Source organism: Rousettus aegyptiacus, unplaced genomic scaffold (assembly GCF_014176215.1).
Source record: "Rousettus aegyptiacus isolate mRouAeg1 unplaced genomic scaffold, mRouAeg1.p scaffold_m13_p_1, whole genome shotgun sequence".
Taxonomy (NCBI): Eukaryota; Metazoa; Chordata; class Mammalia; order Chiroptera; family Pteropodidae; genus Rousettus; species Rousettus aegyptiacus.
Window position 1 is genome coordinate 151,510,063 of NW_023416284.1, and position 24,915 is coordinate 151,534,977.

Genomic DNA, 24,915 nt, shown 5'->3' on the forward strand with positions numbered 1-24,915 from the left:
CAAAGATAAACATTTTTGTGTTCCTGCTAATTAAACTTGGGAGGATAGAGATCTAATGCAATTAAAATAATTGAAATACTAAGTGAAAATGTTATGTATATGGAGTAAACTGTAACCATCCTTTTTTTAATCATATGGGTTCTGAATATATACTAAACTGGTATTTTCCCCCACATTCATGATACACTCAGTATCCATGGTTCTCAGAATGATTAAAATTTATCTCAGAATGATAAAATATAAACAAGATCACAAAGAGGAAAACAGTACTAAAACCACCATATTTAATATCTAATTATATTAAACTCTTCGTTTAAAATGTTGCCTGCAAAAAAAGATCATTTACAAATGAAAAATAAATGTTGCATTCATAAATCTTAACTTATTTGGATATGAATCTCTGAACTGATTAAGTTCACCTATCTTACACATATCTTTTTATATAAAATGACATTAGGCAAACGGCAACCAGAGAACTGAAGAGTAATGTAACAAGAGAGGTTAATGTTTACGAAAATGTAAAATATGAAACCAATAAAATGCAGAAAATCAAACCAATCAATAACAATTGAAATAGTTCCTAAAGAACAATTGTCATTTGATAGAAACAGGTTTGTAAATGAAATCTAAAAATTTCAAGGAATAGATAATTCTGGTGTATCAAGGGTGTAACAAGGACTATGATATATTACCTCCAACAAATCATAAAAATGACAAATTGCCAAATTTATTATGGGTTGTTATAATTTCAAATGATCATGTATAATAATGAAAAAAAGAAAACTAAGAAACTCTGTCTTTTGATGGTGGATTTGAACATCTTAATTGGATTCCTAGAAGATACAGTCAATTATACAAAGGTGAATAGAAGACATATAGGTTACTTGACCTGTCTGTGCCTCAATTTCCTCACTTGCAATTTGAAGATTATAATAGTAACTACCTCATATGATTATTGTGGGGATTAAATGAGTTAATATTTGTAAAGTGCTTAGAATGACACAAGCGTGCACCTATATTGGTAATATAGACATACAATCTAAAAATGGAGCTCTCTCATATCTCGCCAAGAAAAAAGTAACATCCATTGGTATACCCAGGTTTGTTATAGATGATGCTCTGTATACAAATATCATAATGGAATAAAGTACTGATTGTCATCTTTTTCTGACCCTGTGGTGTTACTAGTCTGGAAATTATCGTAAAATGGTACACTTTTGAGAAATATTTACCAAATTTTAGAGGGCCAAGTTCATTGATACCTTCATTCTAGGCTGTGATTCTTTGAACACCCCTTGTGGATGTCTGCTTAGCTACTGGGTTTCCTGTCCAGCTCAGCACTACCAAAATCGAGAAAGGAAACTTATGGAGAAGTAGCCAGGCCAAGGGAGTGAGGATACCTTATCTCAAGTCTCCAGTTCCTAGGAGATACAGAAAATGAATTCCACCTGCACCTGTGGCTTCAGAGTTTGATTGCAAAAGCGAATGAGAAAACAGGTAAGATATGGACCACCAAATCATGGAGTAGTCCTTTAGGTGGGAGGCTGGGAGGAATGTAATTCAGACAAAAGATAAGTCTTCCAAGGGACCATTAATGTTTACTGGAACTGCTTAAGACCAACGTCTTTGCCAGCAGAACTTATTGTGGTCACCACCTGGTTACACTGAATCTATAGAAAAGTTGCAAGGTCATCATCCATAATGAAAGGAGACAGCAATCTCGACAATGTATAAAGAGACAAATTCTTCTCTGCCTGTCTTCCTTTTCAGACACCAGAGGAATAAGTGGAAGGGGGGAAGTGTAGAGTTCAAGAAAACAGATTATGCCTTCACTACACACACACACACACACACACACATACACGCACGCACACATGCATGCACCAACAGCCTCCTATCTAATCTGCACTAGTGGAGAAAAGGACTATTTAAATAATTTGAAAGGTTCAAAACATTATGGAATTGGATTGTGGGACTTTACTGTAGAACAATTGGCGGCAATTAGTGGGAGAAACCCTTGGAATATACCCTCCAAATGATCTGAGACTTCTCACAAAACCAGTTACATATTTTCTGTAGTCCTCAAAACAATGTCATCAACAGTTAATATCAGTTTCATCTTAAAGATTGAGAAAGAAAACCCAGAGAAGTTAAGGCCATACAGGCAGTAAAGAGCTAGAATTTAAATCTAATCTATATGACTCCAAAGCCCATGCTTTTCTTATCATGCTTTTTAACATGTTGCAAAACAAAAATTATGAGAGGCTTCTTCAGATGTCATGAGAGAAGGAAGTAACTAATTATAGTATAGCATTTAGGGTTCAGCTAAGATTGGAAACCACATGACATTAATCTGTGGCATTATATGATTTTCTTTAGCTGCAGCCAGCAATTTGAGTATAGGAATAAAGAAGGCACATAGATAAACAGGGTTTTGCAGAGTGGGCACTTGGAGACAAAGGAACAAGGAATTTAAGGGTATTGGCTGGAGTACTGATGAAGTGGTGGGAAACTGAGGCTAGCCTATTTGGAGAAAACAGTGAAATTAAGAGAGGGCTGAAATATTGAAAATAGGGCGAGGGAATAAGGGGACTGGAAGTTTTACATGAAACCAAAGAGCAGATATGAGAGTAAGGGAGTGTATGGTGGAAAGGTGGAAGGTGAATGGTAGGACAGCATTAGAGTGAGTGGGTAAGATGTTGAGTTTAAGATTTCAGAGGTGGGGCAGCTGAGAAATTAATCTATGAGGCAGTGTTGGAGTTGCATCTCTCTGATCTCCCTTCCAAAATGATCCTAATGCTCAGCTAACGGTCTGCAGTTAGCTGATAGCCTCCAGCTGTCAGCACCTGTGGGCTCTGCCTCAACTTTTAAGTGGAGGCCACACTTTTCCTGGATAGCCCCAGCCAAGGATCAGGCATGGTGGAGACCCTGTGGCCTGCCATTCTTTCCCATGCAGAACCCTCCAATCTTCAGTCTGCTCCCTAGCTCTCCATTGAGTTAACTGAGACCTCATCAGATCTGAATCATGGCCTGAGCCTCTTCTTTCCAATCTGATTCCCTGTCCCTTTTTATCTTTCACAGATGTTACCCACCAATAAGCCTATTGCATTCCTAACTTCGTTTTAACATCTCCTTCCCAGAGAAACCAACTAAAACAGTCTATGCAGATAAAGATACAAAGGAGTTTTGGTTTCATTTATTTGTTTGTATTAAATAGTAAAGTGGGATTTCCATAGAGCATGATGAAAAGGTTTCTGAGGACAGTAAACCATGGATGGGTTACCAAGAAGGTGGCAGACAGCAATACAGACTGAAAACATCCAATAATATAGATAAATAGCACCTTATATTTTGAACAGCAGAGAAATGTAGGATTGAGAGAAACAACTTTAAATGGACTCAGAATACCACTGGGCACACATGCAACTCAGTGGAGAAAGTCCTCAATAGTCTTAATGGGGCTGGTCCTGGTAGCTGCTGCCCCAGTTAGAACAGTTTGCCACTATCTGAAGTATTTCCAGGAGCAAAGTGTAAAACATCTTGAGTTCATTGATGTCAACAGGACTCTAACTTGTTAAATAAGAGTAATTAATTAGTTATTATTTCACTATATAAATAATTTAAGAACATTTAGATAGTTTTCACAGTAGTTTCCTTACTTCTAGGCAGTAGAATTCAATTCAATAATTCTATTAACTTTGGTAAGTTCTTATTCCAAAGAATATTCCCATATTACTATCATGATGGAAGAATGTAGGGATCTCTGGAAGTTAAAGCACTGAAACAATCCCTAATTTAAGAGTTGGACCAAATTTCAATGGAAATCTGGAATTTTAACAAGTATTATAACACATTCAGAAAATGAAACACAAGTCTAGTTATCATTTTCAGATTCATGGGGGAACATTACTTTGTGTTTTTTTATGATTGTAAAAATAATACTTAACAAATGGGAAGAAGATAGTATGAAAATATTCATTGCTTATTTAGTAAATATTTGTTGAGCACCTAAGTAAGGTCACTATAATCCCTTAGAGCTTTTGAATTTTCTATTGTGTAAACATACATATATATTTATTAGGTGACAGTTATTTGGGTTTGTCACTTTGTGCTTCAGTATTTATATTCTCTCTTATTATATGTCGCTCCCTTAACCACTTTATTTTGATCAATAACCTACTGATCAGAAATGTCACTTAGCCTAATGTAAATTCAATCTGTAAAATCTGGAACGTGTATTTAAAAAAAATATATAAGTGAGCTTTTAAAAGATGATGTTAAAATGTAGTGCAATAATTATTACATTGTAGTGATTGTAAATATATATTAAATATGACATTGGAAAAAAGCAACATGTCTAATTTAGCATATCTACCTAATATAGTAACTAATATTGTATGGACAATTATTTCACTTATATCTCAAAATTTTAAGATAAGTTGTCTCAAACACATTTTTGAAAATGCATCTGAAAACAAATAGGATCACCTTATATTTGGACATATCTAGACAAAATTAATTAAAACTAAATAATTAACACTGGTCTTTTTTCCCCTCTACTTTGAGCCATAGACGAGGTATTTTTTAAAACTTTTATAAAACATTTTTTAAAATATTTTAAACATTTATAATATTTTGTAATGTTATGTTCAAGAATCTATTTTTATTTTATTTTTTATTAAGTTTATTGGGGTAACATTGGTTAATACAATTATATAATTTTCAGATGTACCTTATAATTTGACATCTGTATATTCTATCATGTGTTAGGAATCTACTTATGAATATACTACCTAAACTTGAATTTGGAAAGAATAACATCCTATGGACTTTTCTTATAACCCAGTAAAACTTAAACGTTTTTTAAAACCTAGCAGAATAACTAATTTACACTTTCATTATGGTAATTTAGACTTTTTGTTTTTTAATAAGCACTTCAAATCATCAATTACTGAACTGCAAGTGAAGCACAGATAAACTAACCGAATGTCAAATACATTCATTATCATAAGTTCTCACAGAGAATATCAGATGCATTAACAATGAACAAAGCATCTGCAATTAAATTTTCATTCCTCACACATGTACTAATAAATAATGACAAAATAAATTACAAATATACATGATATACATAAATTTATAAGACATTTTGCTAACTGGGATACAAATTTTATATTAATTGGTCTTGATGCTAATTAACAAGGTACTTTTTTTTCTATTACTGATAATTTCTCAATAAAGTTATGCAGCAGACTTTAGCCTGAGTAAAATTGGACGAGTTATTTATATTGTGAAAGATTGCTAAAGGATAACTGTTTTCAACTGAACCAAAAGATAGAGATAGTGGTTAGTATTTATTTTCATTATCTTAAAAGGTATATGATTTCAGCAATAGGAATCAATAGTGACACTAAGGGAGGAAAGTGGACTCTAGGCATTTGATCAGCATTGGGGGACAATAGGGTGAAAATGCATTATCCAGAGACTTCCCTGCAGCAGTTGTCTGAACACCGCCTCCTTCTTTGCTCCCCCTTGGACTTCAGTCTGGTTCTGGCGCAGGCCCAAGAGCTAAGTTTCAGATCATGGCAGGCTTAAGAGAACAGTGGAGAGTGGAACACCTAATCCCACCCCAGCTTGCCCTAAAATGGCCCCTGAATGCGTCCAGATTCTGAGCCTGCTGTTCGAAGCCGTTTCTACAAAATAGAAGCATAGAAAAGCAATGCCACTTTGCCCCAGTTTTGCATTTGAGTTTTACCACATAATTTTTTAAAAAATGTCTTCATCTTCCCACATATCATCTTTTAGAACCAATTGCTTAGAATTTCTTAGAGGAAATGAGTCATAGTTAGCCAATGAGATGTGCATCTCAGTGTTTCCAGGGCTGGGATAGTTACCACCTTTTAACTACCTACCTGCTATGCAGGAAGCCAGTACCAGGCACTGCAGTATTTCTGTTGCCTTTTCATCCAGAAGGTTATGATGAATTTCCTTAAAATGTTTTGGGACATGTGGGCAGTCTCCTGCTAACGCAACCTCTGTTAGGAAGTAAACTTTGTAGGCTGCAAGGGGGTTTTCTGCTGTGATGACTGCCAGCCTCCTGGAGAAGGTGTTCGCTGAGAAACCCTCAAGCGAGAGCCACAGTGAAGCTCATATGCTGTGATCCCTTTTCAGATACTGGCAAAAGGCCAGACCCAGAGTGTTGCTACAGTGAGGAGCTGGGTGAATTGGCAACTTAACAGGTGAGGGGCAGACTGTCATTTATAAAGTGATGGTTTTTATAGACTCCCAGCTACATTACTGCCACTTACCTGAACCATGGGGTTTCTGGAATTAAAATAAATAAATAAATAAACAGCTTATTCTCCTATTGGAATAAAACCAAATGAACACTGAATTTAGGTTTGCAGGATCTACATTGGTCTGTTCAAAATACTTCAGCATTTATTTTACTAAATAGCCTTTTGCAATACCATGTGTATGTTAACTCACACTTTTCCTGTATCTTGAGATGCTCTCTGCTCCTCTGGTTGCCATTAAGGGGGTCTCTCCTTTCACCAGGCCCCAGGGCTTAGTAATGTCTACAACTGCCTCATTAACTCCCACCCATCTTGGGTTCTCTGAACCTTGTTTTCTTACATATGATAAGGACAATATCACTTACTGTGACAAATGTCAGCTTAGTCAAAGAAAAAACTAAGTATTGATAAACAGAAAAATATAATTACCATAAAATATCACCTTAAAATTTTCTTGTAATTTAAGATTTATATAAACAAAACTGATATTTATTAATATGTCTTATTATTACATGCAAGAGTATATTATAATCTATATCCAGAGTACTATTTTCTTGTGCCTTGAAAAAAATTAAAAATAAGGTTTGTGAAATTTAGATTAATATATTTTTAAGGTTGATTATTATTCTTTTTCTTTTAAAATTAATTTTTATAAATCGTAAAATTTAAATCCTACTCCAGCTATTAATAAGTACTCAGGATCATTATGGGATTATTTTAGTTAAAATAGTTATGATTAAGACATTAATGGACTGAAATTTGGATGCCGAAATTTCTAAAGATTTTTGTTGCATTAAAAAAGTCAGAAAAAAATAATATCAAGCCTAGAGATCTTAAATCTCAAACAATGTAAATATAATTATGTTATTATCGGTAACATTGTTGAAGTTAAGAGTATATTTAGTTTTATAAAAGCAGTAAATACTTCATACAGAATATTCAGGAAAAAAAGAAGGAAATAATTCCAAATTAGAGAAAAACTGTGATCTATCTATAACGATTATATTAAAGAACAGTACTAAAACTACCTCCTAGACAAATGATATTATTTGTCTAAAACTGAAATGACTTCAGTTTTAGAAGAGATAGAGCTGCAGCAAATACGTGCAAAATGTGAAGTGCTGGCACCAGAGATCCAAGTTCAGACACAGCATTGCTCCCCCGCTAGCTGCTGGGTTCAGTTTCCTCATTCATCAAAGGGGATTGTTGCAATACTAACTCGTAAAGCTGTTGTGAGGAGTAAACATCATCATCTCTGATAGTGTTTCACAGTTTTAAGTAATTTAATCTTTTTAAGAAGGACAAAGAGAAAATGATTCAAAAGAAAAACTAGAGTAATAAAAGATATTTGAGTGCCAAGCACTCTGCCAAGAATTTTACTTGTACTGCCATAGTTAATCTTCATAGCAACATGATAAAGAATAGTAGGAATGATTATTATCTCCATTTTATAGATGAGGAAACTGAGGCACAGAGCGGTCCAAGAAGATAAAGTTAGCAACTGGCAGAGCAGGAATTCAAAGTCAGTACTACCTGACTCTAGAACCCTGAGTATTTTCACATTATTAGCTGTGATGTGGGAAAATGTTTGACTTCTTTAGTAATCAAAGATTTAACAATTAAAATACATGGAAATGGAAATGCAAAGGAATGATAAACATTCTATTCCAGTTGTCTATGAAGAGGAAGGGAAGGAGTGAAATTGGAAAGGAGGTACACAAAGCTTCAACCACATATATAATATTTTATGCTTATAAGACTGCTGAAAATATGGAAATGTGTTGACTTGATAAACTATAGGTTAGTATTTTTCTCCTTACTTTTCTATATGCTTTAAATAATTCATAGTAAGTCATTAAAGCAGCGAACTAATGCCATTTCTATTTTTATTTATATGAAGACTAAATAATTAAGGAAACAATTCTGGTGAAAGTCTGGAGGAACTGGTATTCTCAAATACGTATATCCAGTGATATAAATTGGTTCACTCTTTTGGAAATATGGAAATATGTTTCTAAAACCTTAAAAATAATCATACTCTTTGGTTCAGTAATTTTTGGGGGGGACACTATCCTAAGAAAAAAAATAGCAAAATATGCATTCATATAAACATATAAATACATACACTGAAAAAACTCTATGCATAAAAATGTCAACTATAGCAACACTTAAAATAGTAAAATATATTAGTCTAAAATTTTAATAATAGTCAATATTATGTACCATTTAAAGTTACATAATGAAGGTTATTTAGCAATTTGCAAAATGGTTGTGCTGTAATGTTAGTTGAAAAAAGTCAAAATATGAAATCGCATAGAATTAAATCAATGAAAAAAATAAGCATAGAAAAAAGTTTAGAAAGAAATACTCTAAATTGGTATGTACCGAATTAGTGTTAGGATGACAAGATTGTGAATATTTTTCTTTCCTCTCTCTTCTAAATTTTTGATAATAATGATTTCCGATATATTATTTCTGTAATTTAAAATTATTACATAATACAAACAGCTTTTGGACTAATGAGATATATACAAAAATAAATTGGAAATCAAGGGAGAAGATGAAGAATTCTAGGAAGGTTATAGACAATGCACAATAGGTGTAGATAACGCACAATCAGTGTAGGAGTCCAGAGGAAAAGCAGATCCATCAGGCTTAGGTATTTAGGAATGCTTCCTGAAAGAGGGGCTGTCTGTCAGTGAGCTTCAATAATTGCTAGAGCAGGTAAGAGCTGGGGACTAAGAGAGGGCCTAAGCAAAGGGGGTGTCCAAGATGCAAAAGTAAAAAGATGTGAAATGATTACAGGAAACAGCATTTCATGTCATGGAAACTGCTATTTTCAGTTTTCATCTGCTGATTTTTTTCAGAAAAAGTGGTGACTTTAAAGTTGTCACAGTTGAATTAATTCCTCAAAACAACTGGTTGTCGAATCATAGCAACATAATTGTGAGTTGTGCTTCTGGCTCCAAATTTTTCATCTAAAAATAATCGCAATGACTACATCTTAGAAAAACAAAGCCATTACCTATTCTTGTGCTCTGGCTATCTTGGTAGTCACTTACTGGAAAATGGATCATGGGTAAAATTAACTACATGTTTTTAGAACACTGCTTGTCACTCTTACCTTAACTTAGTTGATTAATGAAACAATTTTAAAACTTTAGGTATATAGGCATTCTCTGAAGCATGGATATGACTTAGAAACAATCTCTTATAATCATGCAAGCGTGCTTGTAATACACAAAAGTTACAGCCCCAGCAATCCTGAAAGTCAATGTTATTCCTTCAGGGAATGTATTTTCTTGTGCACAAAGGAGAGAGGCCAGGAGTGGAGATATGGGATAAAAGAGGAGGGATGATAGGTTAAGTCTCCCACATTGGGGAGATAAATGAATCTATATGCTCCATTGCCCCCCACATATACCAGCTGCTCTTTGCCCAGGTTCCTTTGGTTAGAAAAATATTCATTGAATAATATATGAATCAACAGGATGAATGATGATAGTTATCATTTATAGAATGATTACTTAGTGCTAGGAGTTTACATCCATTAACTCTGATTGTCGTAAGAATCTTGCTTTGTGTATAGCTCAAATGCTTGGATATTTAGGATCTTCAACTAATCCTAGTTTTTTGTTGTTGTTTTGTTTTGTTATCCTTTGAGATCTGTGTAAAATAAAAGTGCTTGATTGCCATCTCACACATTGGTGAGAAATCTGCTGGTTCTCTCCACATCTCTAGGTTTCTCTTCTTCCCTGCACATTCTGTTTTCCTACCCGGGCCAAATTCTCCACCTCTGCTCTATCTACGTCCCCCTTATGTTTGCTCTTTTTTCTGATGTACTGCCTTACCCAATAGCATAAACACATCACCTTGATTTATTTACTCCCCAAAGTATCACTCACATATGGCTCCTGTGTAATAAACATCTATTAATTTTCTGGCGATAAGGTAAGAAATGGTCCACTGTGGTGCCAAGGAACAAACAAGTCAACGTCAGATATTAAGACTGTTGCCCCAAATAGAGCCCCAGACTCTTAGCTATTTTGCTGGACTTCTCCCATCCCTGGGGTTAGTGCTTTCCTCTCAAGCTCTGAGAAGCTAAAAATTCGTACTTTATCATGCAAAACGATTTAGTTCTCTGCCTGGGGCTTCCTCCTTCATATCCAAAGCAGGCCCATCAAGTTGATTTCCCAAACATAAAGAACCCTAGAAATCTGAAGGCCTGTCCTCAGATGAATGCAGGAGAGTCAATACTTATTGAATGTTTACAACATACCTGGTTCCATTTTCCTAAGAGCTTTAGGGGCATTAGCTCACTAAACCCTCGCATTAGCTAATATCCATTTGATAGGTGCAGAGATAGTAAGTAACTTACCCAAAGTCACATAGTTAACAAATGGAAAGGCCAGGATTAGAACCCAGGTGGTTGGTCTCTGGTTCCCATCATCAGTTACCATCCTCTACCAGCCTCATGCTCTAGCTTCCCTCAGTTCTTTCAGTGACTGAAAACAAAAGCAAATACTGAGTGGACAGTTCAATCTGCACCCTGAAAATGACCCCAGTGTGGTTTGGAAACTCCAGTTTTCTGAAGCCATGAGAATACAGGGGCATTATTGTGGTCTGAAGGTATAAATTAGATTTGCTTAGTGATGAACTGAGTTATGACCTTTGTAACTGCTGCTTTCAAAAATAATAATGTGATCCAGTCTTTTCTTGCTTAATGAGTTGCTACAAATTTACTTAATTCATTTAGTCAGTCATTCAAGATTTGACGAGTTTCCTCTGCAAGTTAGTTACTATTAAGTGCTGAGCAAATAAAGATGAATCCTTCAGATCCACACTCAGTCCTGGAGTAGCTCAGAATTCTGTGGGGAATTTGCAGTCTAGAGCATGCTATAATATTACTCATTCATAGATAGCTACGCATTTGATAATATTTGAAGCTATAGAGAGTCCTATTTTAAATCAATGTATGAACGAAATGTCTAAGAATTACTCTTTGGAGGCAAGAGAAATAGCTCTATTACTGGTGGTAGCAAACTCTCCAACCTGAGGGCTGGACAAGCAGAACCTGAATGACCAGCTAGATGACCGCCTGGCCAGAATTCTGTAAAGAGCTTTCAAACATGATGACTAAAAAATTCTCATCCTAGTGTCCATGACCCACATTCCTAACATTAGGAGGACAGCCATGCGAGTATGGAGATCTACGAGGAGGCATAAAAAGACGAAGGGTGAGATTATGGTGAGTATTTCTTCCAATACTGGTCTATAGAGAGTGGTGCTGAGATTTTAGATTTCCATGCCCAGTTCTTCAGAGAAAAAAATTATTAGCATGATGAAGGGCATTAAATTGGGTCACCATTGCTTGATGAAATTAGGTCTCAAGAATATAAAACTTGCTTTGATTTAATTTCTGCTCAAATTTCTGATCTAAGGTTTGATTTCATGAGCGTCAGAGGAAAATATCCCACAAGCCTGACCACTAGGAATTCTTTGGGCAGGAACATCTCTTATTTTAAATTAATAAAAGAATATCATCTTTTAAAGCTGGATCTTAAATATGAATTAAATTACTGGCTTTCAAGTTGTACTCCTACAGCCTCATTTGCAAACAATGAAAGTTTTAAACTGCATGTGAAAATTGTACATTGTTTCATATTAGGTTTATATATTGGATTTTCACAATAAGATTTTATTAAAAAAAAAAAATAAGCCCTGTAGCAAAAAGGGAACACCTCTGAGATTTTGGTACATTTCTTTTTTCATATGGCAGAGGTAAATCTTAAAATTAGGTCACTACTCCTGGCCCAGTTCACTGCACAAACCTTTACCTCCTGTCCTCCAAGCTACTGAGAATCTGGAGAACATGGCAGTCACTTAGGCCAATGTAACTCTGGGTGAACTATACATTTCTAGTAATGCAGCAGCTAAGAATTAGGCTCTAAATGAGAAGATTCTGTTAAAATACTGACTGGCCAGTTACCATTTATTGTACTATAATAGGTGCTAAATAATCTAATTTGATCCTCACAATAATCTGTTGAGTTGGGCTGAGCAAGTATCTCTCCAGTTCCCATCTTTAATTTTACAAAAGTATAACAGTCTCAAAGTTTTTAATTTCCTCAAAGAAACATAATGGTTGATTTAAAAAGACCTCATATTTTAGTCTTTTGACTTTTAGAAAGACAAGGCTCAGTTCATTATATTATGTCCAGTTTAATAGAAACAGTAAAAATATGTAGTGCCTGCGTAGATGGTAGATCAATGATGTCATTAAATAGAATAGCTCCCCAAATTGATGAGCATAAAACATGGAGGACAAAAGTTTAGATCTCAACCTATGAGCCATGCACATCAGCTAAGCTTTAAGATTATTACAGGGGACCCACAGTTTCATGAAGTATACTTATCTGCATCCTGAATAAGGTAGCTTAAATTGATATGTATACCTATTCTTCAAACAAAAGTAAATGCTCTTTTGTTCAATAAAGCCTGACTTTAAAAGCATTACTGAATTTGTAACTGTGTGTTTTGTACTCTATATTTTCTCAATTCTAAAAAATCATAATTACTATTGTAATAATATAGGGCTCTGTGAAATTCTTTTTTTGTTTAAAATAGGATTATACTTGAAAATTTGGGGGCCATCTGTTCCAGCCTAAAATAAAAGGAATAGATAGGAAATAATTATTTTAAAACATATTTTATATCTTTTCCTGTGTTTCTATTTTAAAGTTATATAATAATACAGCTAAATTATTACTTTTTGTTTTTCATGTTGAATGGCTGCTTCTTAACTAGCTTTGTTTATTATGTGTGCTCAGATCACTGATTTTCAGAAGAACTACCCTCTAGCCTAGCCCTACATTCTTCCAAGATAATATCATCTACAGGGGTCAAGTTTCTTGCCAGGGGAGCTGATCCACAGAAGTAAACAATCTGGAAGTAAAACCATGAAATGTTAAAGAAACTGTCAGACTCGGACAGGACATTAATAACAAATACTATCTTAGCTATTAAGTGTCCCCCCCCCCCCAAAAAAAAAGATATCCAGTCAAACTGACCTACAGAATTGGAACAGTAAACAGAATACAAAAAAGACTGTAAGCAATACCATCTAGGAACACTGAGGTAATGGATAGGCTCCATGTCTGCTGGGGACTCCAGGAGGCACAGCTGTTCCCTTCTCTCAAAATAAACCCTATTTCAGTGCATTTCAGTTTGCTTACAAGCTCAGATCTGCTTTTGAGGAGTAAGCCAAACACATAGCCGCTAGTGATTTACCTTAGGGAGGACATTAGGGAAACTTAAAAAACAAAAGTGAACTTGAAAAGGCTCTGTTTTATATCTTTTCTCCATCTCTGGCAATTTTCCATCCTCAGTCCACTTACCCGCCCCCTTGCCCTTTCTTACATTTGATTCTTTATCAGATGAAATAGGAAGACAATAGCAAGCAACTGGGAAACAAACTAAACATTTCCTTCTGGAAACATTACCTATTTTTAAATAACAACTCGGTCTGTAAATATTTTCATTAGAAAAAACTCTACAAAAAAGCAATTTTTCCAAGTCAGAACCTCGAATTTAAGATCTCCTTTCAGTGCAATACCAAAACTCTCTATATCTGCAGACAATCTAGGCTTTTACCTCTGAAGATTGATTTTTAGGTCCTTAATCATATATTTATATCATGAACTAAACTCACATAATTGCATGAAGAGCTGGGTTATGATAGTGGAATAGACAGAGGAAAGTTGGAGTTACATCATTTGGTTCTATGCAGCAGAGCTTCGAATTGACTTGTAGGCATTTCCCATAATCTCCCTAGGCCCCAGATAGCTCATTCATAAAATAAAAGAATAGTTCTAGACAACCTTTAAGTTTCCTTACAAATCCAGCATTATATGATTCTTAGAGGTACGAAATGAGAAATGAAACATGAAGGGGTATAGTAAATAGAATTATGGTTGTAGTAATTGGATTATTCCCAATTCTTCACCCCCTCCCTCATATAGAATTCACAGCATTTGTCAAGTGGCTTCACAGTACCTTCCACCTAGTAGGCAGAGTGTATCTCACCACCTACTTTATGTTGAGCTTGGCCATGTGAATTGTTTTAGCCAATTGAGGTCAGCAGATGTAATGCAAGCAGAGGTTTTAAACATTTTGTCTTTGGCTTTACCACCTTTACTTCCATAATCTACTGGTGAGCCACTGACTCAGGAATGAGAAGATGTAGAGTTGGCCAAAACCTTGAGCAAGAGAAACAGCACGTTTTGTTTTAAGCCTTTAAAATTTGCGGTTGGTTGTTATGTAGCACTATTGTAGCAGAAATCTGATTGATACCATTGACTTCTTACCCTTATTTTTTTGGTGCATTTTATCCAACGATATGCCCACCGATCTAAAATTTTCTTCAAGGTTATTCAGCCGCATTAGAGGCATGTAGGCATTTCAGGTTGACCATAGAAATGTTCTCCTCATTAGGACCACCAGCAGGAGTATTGTCAGTGCTAAAAACACAGCACGACATAAAATCCGTTTACTGAAATTTCTGTGTGAAGACTTGTATGTCCTAGCCTATACTGAGAAATGACTTTCTATGAAATTGTGCTGTGTTGGCTGTAAGGACAGTGGTCATTATAATTTGTAGTCTAGCTTTTGTGATAAACTTGGGGAAAATTTCTCTCTGGTTTCAGTAACTAGAGAAATTGTGTTCATCACAAGTAATTGGTTTGAATCAGTGGACACTGGCTGCATAACTGGTTGTGAGCCCTCTTGAAATTTCTTGAAGAAATCAGAGCCAAATATGTGCCCTTCTACGAACAACTGCATGTAGGTGACATTGTAGTATACATTTGGTTTACCAACTTCACTCTTGGTTTCATCTTTTTTCTTATACCTATTTCTCTCTCTCTCTCTCTCTCTCTCTCTCTCTCTCTCTCTCTCTCTCTCTCTTTCATATATATATATATATATACAATTACTATTGTTATTACGTTAAATATTGTTATAGTATATATGTTTATGTCAGCCATTTTAAATCATTTTAAAACAGAATTGAGAATATGTAAAACACTACTGTTAATAAGAAAAATATTAATTTCAATTAATGTAATGAAGTACAATTTCATCACTGATCCATCAACTGTTCTGTTAAAACTTACAGAGAATACAGTATTTCTCTATTCTAAATTATCTCCCAGAAGGTATTATGTAAAAAGCACTTATACTCCTTTGTACCATTTCAAATCCATCATCAAAATAAATATAAGGATGAAAAACTATCTATCTTCAAGCTGTTTAAAAGAAAGAGGAAGTTTTTGTTTACTAAGAATTTGCTATATTAGTGTTTTAATTATTCAAGTGAATTATTTAATACTTGTTTAGTACATACTATGTACATACATGGTGCTAAGTGCTATGGGCAATAAAAAGATGAATAAGGTAATCGATATCTTTAAGAAGCCTCTATGTGTGTTAGGCACTTCTACATTCCAAAAACTTGGTTAACTTAGGTGTAATTTGGCTTCATTATAAGACTGAAGAAAGGTGAGGCAACATAGAAATACTAGGGAGCTCCAGCAGAAGCACAACCTGGCCTCTGATTCTAGTTTAGTGTTCTAAAACATCAAGAAAAAAATCAGTCACCAAGGTTGGTGGTGGTGGTGGTGAGTTGGCTGGGCAGGACAAGTATGGGAAATACCAGCAAAAACACAAAATAACCATAAACAGGTTGAGGAGAATAAGAAGCAGAACTAATATGGGTTGGTAGATGGAAGCCAAGAATAATTAGTAGTGAACAAAACCAAATCAGAAGCTCAAAGGGGGGGGTTCCAATTCAAGACATTGGTCTAAGTTTACATGTTTTAACCACTATTCAATATCTAAAGGAATATAAAAATGGGGGGAGGGGAATATGAATTGGCACTTGCTATAAACTTTAGGAGATTTCTATTAAAGTGTTCTGTATCTAGGAAATTGTGAGATATAGTCAAAGAGGGAAGAATACCACTCCTACCAACATCTATAGCAAGTGCATTAAATGTTGGAGTCCACATGGGGCAATATCCCAATACACCTCATCTTACCCTTCATATACTAAGTAGGGTCACACAAAACAAGTAAGAATTCTGTGACACAATGGTAAAATTCCTTATCTAGCTGTAACTTTCCTTATACCAAAAAACAGCTGAAATCCAATTTATTAAAATAGACCTGTGGTAAATTTAATTTTTCCCTTCAGCCATTGTCTGAACCTAATGTTTGAACAGGACCCTCAAAAATTCTGAAAACTGAACTTCATCAATAGAGATGAACACAATCTTAAAAATGAACAAGCAGAAGAACCATTTATTAATATAGATTAAGAGAGTTATTTTCAATCTATAAAAGTAAATTAATCAGAGGGATTAACTTAAATGATTTCACCCATGGAACAGTTAATAATACTACCAAAAAAACTTTGGAAAAATCTCATAATGTCAAGTATTGGAAAGATGCTGGGTTACCAACTAGAACTAAAAGAATGTTACACCACAGACACACCATATGCAAAATTAAACACAAAAATATGTCATAGGCCTAATTTTACATGCAAAAAGTATAAAACTCTTAAAACATAGTCATAAATATTTATGATCTTGGATTAGGCAATGGTCTCTTTGACACCAAAGCACATATGCACATGTGCATGTGTCCACATGCACGCACGCGCGCGCGCGCGCGCGCACACACACACACACACACACAAACAGATAAATTGGACTTAATAAAAATTAAACACTTTTATGTTTTAAAACAAATCTGGAAAGGTTCTCTTACATCAACCACCTAAGAGTTGCACTACAAGAGGTAACTACTTCTTTTCCTCTCAGCCATCTGCTCAGCAGCTGCAAAGCAGCAACCGTGCATGAGTGCATCTCCATCCATGTTGGCCAAGCTGGTGTCCAGACCGGCAATGCCTGCTGCAAGCTCTACTGCCTGGAACATGGCATCCTGCCTGATTGCCAGATGCCAAGTGACAAGACCATTGGCAGGAGAGATGACTCCTTCAACACCTTCAGTGAGACAGGCACTGGCAAGCAAGCGGCCAGGGCGGTGTCTGCAGACCTGAAATCCATGATCATTGTTGAAGTTTGCACTGGCACCTACCACCAGCTCTACCACCCTAAGCAGCTTATCACAGGCAAGAAAGATGCTGCCAATAACTATGTTTACAGACACTATACCATTGTCATAGAGAACATTGATCTTGTTTCAGACTGAATTCAGAAACTGGCCGACCAGTACACAGGTCTTCAGGGTTTCTTGGTTTTCCTTAGTTTGGTGGGAGAACTGGTTCTGGGTTCACCTCCCCACTGATGGAACATCTCTCTTTTGATTATGCCAAGAAGTCCAAGCCAGAATTCTCCTTTTACCCAGCACCCCAAGTTTCCACAGCTGTAGTTGAGCCCTACAACTCTATCCTCACCACCCACACCGCCCTGGAGCACTCTGATTGTGCCTTCATGGTTGACAATGAGGCCATCTATTACATCTGTCAGAGAAACTTTGATATTGAGTGCCCAACCTATACTAAACTAAATAAGTCGATAGATCAAATTATATCCTCTGTCACTGCTTCCCTCAGATTTGATGCAGCTCTGAATGTTGATTGACAGATCAACCTGGTACCCTATTACCACATCCACTTTCCTGTGGCCACATATGCCCCTGTTGTCTCTGCCGAGAGAGCTTACCATGAACAGTTTTCTGTAGCAGAGATCACCATTGCGTACTTTGAGCCAGCCAACACAGACAGTGAAACATGCCCCTCACCATGGTAAATACATGCCTCACTTCCTGTTGTACAGTGGTTCTCAAAGATGTTAATGTTGCCATTGCCACCATCAAGACCAAGCATACCATCCAGTTTGTGGATTGGTGCTCCACTGGCTTCAAAGTTGGCATTAATTACCATCCTCCCACTGTGGTACCTGGTAGAGACCTAGCCAAAGCACAGTGAGCTGTGTGCATGCTGAGCAACACTACAGCTATTGCTGAGGCCTGGACCTGCCTGGACCACACGTTCGACCTGATATATACCTAGTGTGCCTTTGTTCACTGGTATGTGGGGAAGGGCATGGAGGAGGAGAGTTTTCTAAGGCCTGTGGGGACATGACTGCCCTTGAGAAAGACTGTGGAGAAGTTGGTGCTGATTCTAAATCCTAAATACTAAACTTTAGTATTTAGGAATACTTTAGGAATACTAAAGTTAAAATGTCACATAGGTGCTGCTTTTACAGGGAAGCTTATTCTGATTTAAACATCGAAAAGTTCTGATCTGATCAGTTAATTTGTATGTAGCAGTGTATATTCTCATATGTAATTACTGGCCTATGCTTTAAAACATGACACCTTATTATAGACCCAATTTGTCCATTTCTCTGATAGGTTCAAATAAAGTATTCCCTGTCTTAAGCGAAAAAATAAATAAATAAAGGAAACCTGGAGAACGTGAAGAGACAATCCATAGAATGAGAAAAAATATTTGCAAATCATATAACTGATAAGAGACTTGTATTCAGAACTTACAACTCAACAATAAAAAGACAATTTAAAAATAACCTAAATATATATTTATCCGAATAAGATAGACAAATGACAATAAGCATATGAAAAGATGCTCGACATTATTAGTCATTAGGAGACTAAAACCATCATGAAATATCACTTCATATCTATTAGGATGGCTATAATAAAAAAGACACAATGAAAAGTATTGGTGAGGATGTCAAGAAACAAGAATGCTCATATATTGCTGCTAGGAATGTAAAATGGTGCAGTCACTTTAGAAAAAAGTTTGGCAGTGCCTTAAAATTAAACATGGGGTTATCATATGACTTAGCAATTACACACACCTAGGTATATACACAAGAGAAATGAAATATACCCAAGAAAAGTGAAAACATGTTTACACAATACTCCACAGACAAATTTTAATACCAGCATTATTTATGATAGTGAAAAAATGTAAATTGTACACATGACCATCAACTAATGAATGAATAAACAAAATCATACACACACATGGGAATATTATTCAGCAATATAAACAAATGGAGGACTGATACATGCTATAACATTGATTAATCTTGAAAACATGCTAAATGAAAGAAGCCAGACACAAAAGACCACATATTTTGTAATTCTATTTATATGAAATGTTCAGTATAGACAAATTTATAAAAACAGATTAGTGGTTGCCAGGGGGTGGACCGGAGGGTAAGGAGAAAGATCATTAATAGCAAAATGTGGTTTCTTTGGGGGATGATAAAAATATTCTGAAACTAGACAGTGGTTGCACAACTTTATGAATATGCTAAAAAACACTGTATCGTATGCTTTAAAGAGTGAATTTTATGGCATGTGAATTTTATCCCAATCAAGCTGTCACTTTAAAAAATAACATTATATATTTAAAATGGGAACTACTTAATTAGGAATGATTTAGAAATAAGAATAGGATTGCAAAAAGTGTTTTTTTAAAGAATGCAGTGTAAGCAACAAAGAGTAAAATTATAGAATGCCAAAAATCAAATAAATAAATCTGAAGATGAACTCAAAAAATCTTCCAGAAGTCAGAGGAAAATGACATAAGAATGAATAGTATGGGGGAAAAGATAATGTATTGGGAAAAGATCTAGGATATCTAATAAAGGATTTCAGAAAAGAGAGCATAGAATAATTTATCTAAAAATTTTTTAAAATTTTCCTGAGCAGAAGACTAAGCCAAGTTAAGATCAAAAGAATCAGGTGAAAGGTTATTTTTTATTTATTATTAATTTTATTTTACGTCTATTGTTATTTCTTTTCTTTATTTCTTTTCTCTCTCTCTCTCTCTCTCTCTCTTTTTTTAAATTATTATTTGGTTGAAACTTGTTGCTTGGAAAATGGTGTCTCTTCCTCATGTTGTACCGTAGAACATTAAGCCATGATCCTGGAGATCTGGGCCCAAGTTTTGTTGCTAACCAGGCATATGGCTTTAAGCAAATTATTTTGCTTCTTTGGGTCTCAAGTCGTCATCTGATAAAAAAAAAATAAAAAGTAAAAAGCTTAAACTAGATGACTTCAACAGACTTGACTTAAGTATATGCCATGGGCCAGGGAAGTGGTAGGAGGCAAAGCAGGAAAGCTAGACATGGCGAGATAATGAAGAAGTCCTGATCTAACAGAACTAAGATTTGGGGGGCTGGAACTTGGGGGGAGGTGATGCAAGCAACACCGCCACTGTCCGTAGTGCTGAACCGTCATTGTTTTGTCTGAATGCCAGCTGGAGGAGTTAGGAATTACTTTGGTGAACAATATGGAGATCTAACCATTTTAGAAAAGAACAGCAATACTCTGAGTTCATGTACATATATGTTTTTAACTACTACATCTATGCTAATAGTTACCAAATCTATATGTCTAGCACTAACCTCTCTTCATCTCTCAATGCTTATTTTCAACTATCCGCCAAGCATCACCTGGATTTATTGCATTGAATTTACTTCAAACTCAACAGGTCCAAGAGTGAACTTATCATATTCACTAATGTTCTTGCTTGTTTGACTGTGTTTTATGTTTTGATTAATAGTACCAAGATTTGTTCTTTCTCCCAAACCAAAAATCTAGGAGACCTATATTATTTTAACTTGTCTGCCTCCTATACTTAAGCATCAAATCCTGCCAATATTGCTTATAAATACCTCTTACATACATTTGGACTATTTTAATATCTTTCAAATTAATCTCTCTATCTCCAGTTTTGTACTCTTTCAACTTACTAATATAATCAAGTTATTGTCCTGTGGAAAGACCTCCCTGGATCTAATTGATTACAGCACAAAATCCAAGTTGCTTAGAATGACATTCAAGGACACTATAATCTGTTCAGGAAAGCAATTCTGAAACAGTAATGTTCAGAACATTTATCAGAGAGTTCCTTGTAGGTTACCACTTGTGGAAGGGTGATGAAGGGGGCAGGATTGAGCAGAGGGAAAAGTTGAGCTGTGCTACAGCATCAACAAAGGCCTCTTATCCCAACCCATGGGGAGTTCTATAGCTACAATGGTCCTTTAGAATGGCTCCAAATTGGAGCAAGGGGGCCAGAGCTTTATATAACACATTGACCAAACGTTGGATGAAGGGTGTCCTTGGAAGGAAGTATGACCTTGGGCATCACTATGGTTTGATTGTCTTCTGGCAGCACTCTCAGATCCTGGAAAACAAGTTCTTCATTTATTATTAGGGATCTGGGCAGCAAATCAGAAAGTCTACCATACTCTTGTCTACCTGTGCACATCCTTCTGTGTTTCCTTGACCTCCAGTATTTGCTTTATTATAACACTGACTACACTCTATTTTATTGCCTCTTTACTTCTTTGCATTTCTCATTAGACTATAATCTCTACAACAAATGCTGTGACTATGTATGTTACTGTTGTATCCTCAATGTTTGGCATACAGGAAATCATAAAACAATTGTTCAAATAAATTATTAAACAAATGAAAAGTGCAAATTAATTTTCTCCCCATTGCTTACTCCTTGGTACTCCAGTCAAACCAAACTAATTGTGACTCCTTGAATCTCCCAGGCCTTCTCTTGAACCCATGCCTTGGATTTGCTCTTCCTTTAGCTTAGAATGCCTTTATTTGACTTAATCTTCAGTTTAACACCAACTTCTCTTTCAAGGGTGAGCTCAATTGTCCCCTTTGGAAAACTTCCCCAGGCATAGTCACAATCTTCATCCTGTGTATTTCCATAGAACACAATCCCTACTAACTATCACAATCCCGTAGGGGATGTGAGACTGTGAGTTTCATATCCATTTTGCTTCCTTAGCACCTAAAGGGCCTGGCACACAGTACAGAATGAAAAAAAAAATGAATGAATAAGCAATAAATATATGAGTAAAATTAGGCTTTAAAAATATTAGCCATTAAAAAAAAAAACACACACTATTAGCCAGGCAGTGTGTACAGAATTAACTAAAAAACAGGAAGATACAGAGGAGGAAATCATAAGGTTAAATAAGAGACATGTGTTCATGAACAGTGAATTCGCTGTAATTCCTTATTTCTGAAATTAGTTTTTCCCATGTACGAAATGAAGAACAGATGATGAAATTAGCACCACTGTTGCTTTGCCTAACATGTCTTAGTCACATCATCCTTCAGTCTATTTTTATTAAACGCTAGCCCAAGAGTGTCAAATTTGAATGCCTTCAGATGCCGAGCAGGTTACCTAAAGGTGTGGTGAGCCTGTGGGGACCTAAATGTTCATGGAGGGGCATTCAATTTCAAGTGTTAAATCACGAGGTCACCAAACAGAACAGGGTCAGGGCCTGATGTGTTTGTTCTGGCGTGCTGATTTACCTTCCCCTTCTACACATTTTGAAATATTTTCTAACCTATAATGAAACTGAGTGAGAAAAGAGGTAGCCAACATTTCACCTTGCAGAAAAAAAGAATGTTTCTATATTTCTAGCAAGAAATTAAATTCTCTCTGAAGTGGTTTCATAGTCTGCCAGAATATTAGATCAGAAATTTCACTGGCAGCCAAAAAAAAAAAAAAAAAGATTCTTTTCCTTCTATACAAAATATCTTGTTATCTACCCTTGGCACTGCTTCTGGCTTTTTCTAAACAAACAAAAATGTCCTTCCTATTACCAAACTAACATAAGCTCTTTGGAAAACATAGGAAAAAGTTAGAAAATGATTTCTCAAAATTATACCATCAGTGAGCAACCTCTATTGGCGTTTTAGCTTTTGCATGAGATTCATGAAATTGTGACATTGCCATGCACACTCAGAACTAAGTAGAAAGTAAGCAGGAAAATAATCTTGTTCTAAAAAGCTGGGTATCTAAAGAACTTATGACCTAAGCGAGCTGATAAAGACATTCTGAGGTAACTCTAAAGTGCCTGATTGAAACCAGATGTTTGTAGAACAGGCCCTGATGAGGAGGAGTTTAGTACTGTTGAAGTGGAACTTGGTTCTGAATCTACAACAGGACTATTGTGCATATGACATTCGATTTGAGAACTGAATTCTGGATCGACAGTAAACAAGAGCTTGTGAGTCCAGTCCATAAAGAAACTTTACTTGGCTGCCAAGTAATTCAACATAGAAAATTTACCAGTAATTCAACATAGAAAAGTTCAGTTCTTGACCTTAAAACATCAAATGCAGTCCTGAAATTTTTTAAATGTGGATTTATACAAGTGAGAGAAGACAATTACAATGAACAGAACTACATTTTCTTAAAACAAGGAACTGTGCTTTGTTTTTACTTAGAGTATATCGTGTCCAGGTATTCTTGGGTTCACCTATAGGGTCATAAAAGGTAGAAGGGTTGGGAAAAAGGAATTAGACAAGTCTGAATACTAATTGTCAGGGATCTGGAGTGAAAGAAAAAAACCAATATGTCCATTATTAATAATAAATAGATGATGTTAATATTTTCAAGAAAATTTAAGATTTCAAAATATCTAAAATACTTCTTTTTCCTTCCACTGAATTTTAAAATTTTTTCCATTTTCCTTTTCATAGGATTTGTACCCCTGAGAAATTTTTCTGCAATGCCATTACTATATTAGGGGATAGAGTTTTAAGAATATCTCAGATGAGGGATTAGGAAAATTTAATCTATTATAAGTACCTTTAAAATCCAGATCTATTTTACTTTAATTAAACCTGTGGTACACTTAATATCATCTACAGTTCTAATAATGCTTTTGCCTACATTAATATTCATTTCAAAATTATTAATCTCAGGAAAACAAAAACAATCAAGGAAAAATAGTATGGTAGGTTTAAAAAACCAAGCAACTGTTCATTCAAGCCAAATATCATCAACCTATTTTTTAAATAAGGCCTTGCAGTTCATACTCACAGCAGTTTGTAAGTACATGGTTACTAATTCATTGATTCCTTTTATTCATCAATCATGTTTTTCATACTTTATGTTCTCAGATTATACTAGATGCGAGGATTCAGAAACATAGGCTCTCTGAGTGTGAAACATGAGCTTCACCTCTAGGACCCCATAGTTTAATTCCATAAAAATGTCATAAAGAAGGGGTATCTTCACCATGTATTAAAGAAACAGAAGCGATTTGTCACCCTATTGGCACGAAGAGCACATAAGTGTCTCCTTCACTCCTAATTTGTTTAATTTCCTTGTTTTGTCCTTTGGGTAGAGGTAAGCAAAGCTTCAAATACTATTATTCCCTAAAGTTAAATCCTCCTGCTCCCAAAATACTCTCTCTCTCTCTCTTTCTCTCTCTCTCTCTCTCTCTCTCTCTCTCTCTCTCTCTCTCTCTCTCTCTCTTTCCCTTTCAGGTTGCTCTAAATTTTTGCTCTCGAATACTAAGCACACAATTCTAAAATATTATTTTTAGAATTCACGACTTCAATATGGATATGTTTCTAGAGCCTGGCTCCATCAGTTTCAGTCTTTCTTGAATTTCCAGAGTGGTAATAATAACCCCAGTGAGGGCAAAGGAACCAGAACAGTGCCAAACCGGAAATATGGCCCCCAATTTGAAAAAGTACAAGCTTATACAGGCATGAAGATTAAAGCAGT

General features: G+C 35.5%; 1 pseudogene; it reads left to right on the forward strand.

Annotated features, from left to right (window-relative positions):
- Window positions 1–17,300: 17,300 nt before the first annotated feature.
- On the forward strand, window positions 17,301–23,717 carry LOC107515573 (annotated as a pseudogene).
- Window positions 23,718–24,915: the final 1,198 nt, after the last annotated feature.